The 5,634-nt window shown below is 45.3% G+C and overlaps 1 pseudogene across 1 annotated transcript; it reads left to right on the top strand.

Moving 5' to 3' along the window:
* Positions 1–4,262: 4,262 nt before the first annotated feature.
* On the top strand, positions 4,263–5,190 carry LOC311582964 (small ribosomal subunit protein uS5-like; annotated as a pseudogene). Its single transcript has one exon. The product of its transcript is annotated as a small ribosomal subunit protein uS5-like (transcript).
* Positions 5,191–5,634: the final 444 nt, after the last annotated feature.

Below are 5,634 nucleotides of genomic sequence, written 5' to 3'. Positions count from 1 at the left end.
GTTATCTTGGCCATCCTGGCCATGCGTTGTAGACCAGGCTGGCTTCGAACTCACAGCAATCCACCTGCCTCTGCCTCCCAAATGCTGGAATTAAAGGCATGCACCACCACACCTGGCTTTATCCATGACTTTTAAAAACACATTTTTTCTATTTAATTGGCCTATTTTTTTCACTCCCTCCCTCCCTCTCTCCCTCCTTCCCTTCCTTCCTCTTTCTCTTTTTTGGATAGGGTTCCATGACTGGCCTGGAACTGTTTCCTTAGATCAGGCTGACCTCTAACTCACAATGATCCTCCTTCCTCTGCCTCCTAGTTGCTAGGCTGGTCAGCCGTCATATCATGTTCAGCCATTTTATCTTTTCTTAAAGATTCTGTTGTTTTTCGTAACCTAGGCTGTTCTTGAACTCCTTTCTGCTTTGGTTTCCCAAATTTTGGGATTATAGGCCGTTGCTGCCACACATGGCAATTCAATGAATATGCACATTATCCCCAATCCAGTACTGGGGATTGACTCCAGAGCCTTATACATGCAAGGTAAGCAACTCACCAGCCCTTTTTCCTAAAGATATTAACCTTTGCCCCACGTATTGCTTTTTTTTTTCTGTTTACAGCTGACATTTTCATCTTATATTATTTTGTATGTATATATGATAATAGGGAGCAAACCACGGGTACTGTGTTATGATAGGTAAGCACTTGACCACCGAGACTTAAGGTTTTTTATATTAAAATTTTATACAATCAAATAGTTCTTTTATTATGTGCACATGTGCATGCACATGTGTGTGTGTGTGTGTATTTTGTAGAGACAAAACAGCCAAAAGTAAAATACAAAATTTGAGACTAGACATTGTTGTGTATACATTTAATTCCAGCACTCAAAAGGCAGAGACAAGTGGCTATCTATGACTTCGATGACATTGTTGGTCTACATACATAGACACAGCTAGTTCCAGGCCAGCCAGATCTACATATTGAGAGCTTGTCTCAAGAAAGAAAAAATATCCCACTCTCTGGCAGATGATCATTCACAGCTTGAAGTGTACCCAGTGTACCTCATTTGAACAAGTGGAGTTGAACTCCCAGTGGCCCCTGGTGCTCATAGTAGCTGGCCTGGCAGAAAGGAGCATAGTCAAAGAAGACACTTGTGCCTCACACACTCTCATACTGTTGAAACACTAAACCCCAAGGAAGTGGAAATTTCAGACACTGGCCATATGGAAACTTGTCTTCTGAAAAAGATTTCACACAGTTCTACCGCCACAGAGAATAAGACAGAAGCCCAGACAATGACGGGTCACTACTGTGCAGGACCACACCTGGCCAGAGCTACTTAGACGTGCACAGCCCTGGCCTTCCATTTAACCTCTACTTTCATTTTAAGGTCTTGAAGATGGACTTGAGAGGGGTCACTGGACCTCTTTGTCTCTTTTCTCACTGTAGCCACATTGAAAAAAATTTTTCTGCTTTTTACTATTTGGCTGTTTTAATCAGCTATTTAATTCTCAAGGACAGGTGGCTGAACTTGATTTTTGACATATAGAATGTGACCCTAAGTTCATGTTGTAGCCTCAGATGGCCAATGACAGGGAAGGCAAGTGTCATTATAATATAAAATAGTAGCCAGGTGGTGGTGGCGCACACCTTTAAACCCAGCACTTGGGAGGCAGAGGCAGGTGGATCACTGTGAGTTCGAGGTCAGCCTAGTCTACAAAGTAGGTCCAGGACAGCGAGAGCTACACAGGGAAACCCTGCCTTGAAAAAAAAAATAATATAAAATAGTGAGCTCAGTTCAGATGGGAGCCCAACAAATGGCCAAGGTGGCAAGCATAGGTAACACCTTCCAACTGATACGGAAGAGCCCCGTTCCTCAGCAGGGGTATATCCCCACCCACTCTGAATTTGCCTCCTATGGTTCTGCCCACATTGTTTATTCTTTATTAGAGCTTGTATATCAATTCTCGGCTGGTAGCTTTACCCCTCATTATTAAGCCCTATCACTGTATTTGGTTTGAGGTAGGCTCTCAATGTGTAGTCCAGGTTGGCCTCAGACTCCGTCTCATCGCCTCCCAAGTGCTGTGATTATAGACATGTGTCACCATATCTGCTTCTTCATAGTTTGCTTCTGGTGTCTTGTTACTTACTGTATTAAACATAGGTCCTGGGGCTGGAGAGATGGCTCAGAGGATAAGGGCACTGACTGCTCCTCCAGAGGTCCTGAGTTCAATTCTCAGCAACCACATGGTGGCTTATAACCATCTACAACGTGATCTGATGCCCTCTGCTGGCCTGCAGGTGTACATGAAAGCAGAGCACTGTATATTTAATAATAAATAAATCTTTAAAAAAACAAAACAAAACAAAAAAATATGGATGCTATTGTTACCAAACTTGGGGTTATGCTGTATCCCAAGAAGCCAGGCTTGGCCACCCACTGTTGAGAAACCAGTGATTAGTAAAAAGCCAAATGAGTACTAAACAGCATACAAAGACTTCTTTCAATGTGGGCACATTGTGAAGAGGGACAGAGATCCAGTGATCCCCTCAAGTCTGTCTTCAGGGTCTTGAAGTGAGATTAAAGTTAAATAGAGGCCAATGCCAGCTGTCACACCAGCAGAGTTCACTGAAGGAGGAGGCAGGAGGATCACAGGTTTGAGGTTAGCCTGGGCTACACATTTGCTGGGTAGTGGTGGCACATGCCTTTAATCCCAGCCCTCGGGAATCAGAACATCCGTGAGTTCAAGGCCAGCCTGGTCTGCAGAGAGAGTTCCAGGACAGCCAGGGCTACACAGAGAAATCTTGTCTGGAAAAACAAAACCCACACAACAAAACAAAAAAACAAAAGTGGCCAGGAAAATAAACATTTAAGCAGTCTGGGTCAAGATGTAGTCCTCCCCACTGACCCGTCACTGTCTGGACTCCTGTCTCGGTCTCTTAGGTGATCTGATAAGGAGGAACCTTTCCCCCCTGGGAGACAAGTCCCCCTCTGACTGAACCCAGGCTTCATTCTTTTCCTTCTTTCACATTGAGATTCCTGTGAGGCCTGTTGTTTAGGACTCTAGTACCAGGTTGAGGGACACAGTGTCTCTAGAGAATATTCATTTCCGCCACTCCAGTTACACAGAAACAATGGAATGGATTCCTTCAAAATTACAGTGTCTGCCAGGAATCTTGCCTGCCAGGAAAGGATTCCACCCAGTTCTGACAGGTTTTATTATAAATTAGCATATGCCTATTTCCTGGGTTCTGGTTCCTCTCTCCTTCTTAAAATTTTTTCTTAAATTTAAGTTTATGCAGACCAGCATTTTTCCCTGTGTGTAAGTCTAAGCACCACTTGCATACCTGGTGGGTAAGGAGGCCAAAAGAGGTCCTCTTTTGGGGTCCCCTGGAACTACTGTAGCTACAGGAATTTGTGAGCCACCGTGTGAGTATTAAGAATTAAACCCAGGTCCTCTAGAAAAGTAGCCAAGTCATCTCTCCAGCTCCCCCTGTCTTTTCTATAATGTTGGTTCATGGCTGTAAGGAGGGTAGAGGGAACGTTCCCTGGCTTGGACAAACGACGATTAACAATTTTCCTATACCAATTTTTATTTCTTTACATCATTAGGAGTACAGGAAAACCATATATGGTAGCTCACATGTGGAGTCCCACATACAGGTGTCTGAAGCAGGGTTGCTACATATCTGAGGGCAGCCTGGACTACAGAGTAAGATCCTGCCTTAGCCCAAAAGAGAGAAGGGAGGGATGAAAGGGGGGTGAGTGGCGGGGGGGAAGGGGGGGGGAAACAAGAATAATATACCTCATAAGCTAATGGGAGACCAAAACAGGAAAAATATGCCTTGCTTGTTAAGAGTTCTCTTTGCAGTTAAGACAGTTACAAAGAAGTTCCTGTTTGTCCTGTGTTAAATTCTAGTTAAAGAATAAGTTGTGGTGCTGGGTGGTGGTGGTGCACGCCTGTAATCCCAGCGCTCGGGAGGCAGAGGCAGGCAAATCTCTGTGAGTTCAAGGCCAGCCTGGTCTACAGAGAGTCTAGGATAGTTAAAGCTACACAGAGAAACCCTGTTTCAGAGACAAAAAAAAAAAAAAAAAAACCCAAAAAACAAAACAAAACAAAACAAAACAGAAAAACAAAACAAAACCCACCAAAAACAAACAAAAAACAGAGCAAGTTGTGTGACCTGTGTTAAGTCCTTGCGAAATAAAGTTTATATTTGTAATTAAGAATTCCCTGTTTCGCTTCTTCTTCTTCGGGAAAACACCAAATGGCGGATGACGCCGGTGCAGCGGGAGGGCCTGGAGGACCCGGGGGTCCAGGGTTAGGAGGGCGAGGCGGTTCCGCGGAGGATTCGGCAGCGGGCTTAGGGGCCGCGGTCGTGGCCGAGGCCGAGGCCGTGGCCGGGGTCGAGGCCGCGGGGGCTCGTGGAGGGAAAGCCGAAGACAAGGAGTGGATCCCCATCACCAAGCTGGGCCGCCTGGTTAAGGATATGAAGATCAAGTCCTTGGAGATTTATCTGTTCTCCCTGCCCATTAAGGAATCCGAGATTATTGATTTTTTCCTGGGCGCATCCCTAAAGGATGAGGTTCTCAAGATTATGCCAGTGCAGAAGCAGACACGGGCTGGCCAGCGGACCAGGTTCAAGGCTTTTGTCGCTATTGGGGACTACAATGGTCACATTGGTCTTAGTGTTAAGCATTCCAAGGAGGTAGCCACTGCTATCCGAGGGGCCATCATCTTGGCCAAGCTTTCCATCGTCCCTGTGCGGAGAGGCTACTGGGGGAACAAGATTGGCAAACCACACACTGTTCCAGGCAAGGTGACAGGCCGCTGTGGCTCTGTTTGGTGCGTCTCATCCCTGACCCCAGAGTCACTAGCGTTGTATCAGCTCTTGTGCCCAAGAAGCTACTGATGATGGCCGGTATTGATGACTGCTACACATCAGCTAGGGGCTGTACTGCCATCCTGGGCAACTTTGCCAAGGCCACTTTTGATGCTATTTCCAAGACCTACAGCTACCTGACACCCAATCTCTGGAAACTGTGTTCACCAAGTCTCCTTATCAGGAATTCACTGATCATCTTGTGAAAACCCACACCAGAGAGAGTGTCTGTTCAGAGGACCCAGGCTCCAGCTGTGGCTACCACATAAGGGTTTTTACAAGAAAAACAAAGTGGATTAATTCTGTTTTTTAAAAAAAATTCCCTGTTTCTGAGATCTGATGTAAGCTGCTTGCAACCCCATTCACACGATATATAACCTTGCCTTTGTTTCTTCCCTTTTCATAGTATCTTTCTAACAATGTACAACGGCCAATCCTCTCACCCCTGTGAACACCTACTTCTCCTATAAAAGGGACTTCACGCGGCCAGCAGGGGCTGTTCTCTCAAATCCTGGTTAGGGTGAAGCAGTGGGCTTGCCAGTCATGGGTGCACCCCAAAATACAACTTGCTTTAATCAGACAATTGAGGACTTCGTGATTCTCAGGTTTAACAAAAGGAAGGAGGGAAGGAAACAACAAATCTGGGAACTGAGGTGGTACGATTGATTAATCATCCTAAGTGATCTGTAACAGGATTTGTTGTTGTTTTGTTTTTTGTTTTTAAATGTGCATTGTTTTGCCTGCATGTATGTCTGTG

The sequence above is a fragment of the Acomys minous genome, assembly GCF_964271855.1.
Source record: "Acomys minous genome assembly, chromosome: 14".
In the NCBI taxonomy this organism is placed as follows: domain Eukaryota; kingdom Metazoa; phylum Chordata; class Mammalia; order Rodentia; family Muridae; genus Acomys; species Acomys minous.
The sequence above is the reverse complement of the archived record's forward strand: the minus strand, read 5'-3'. Positions and strand labels throughout refer to the sequence as shown.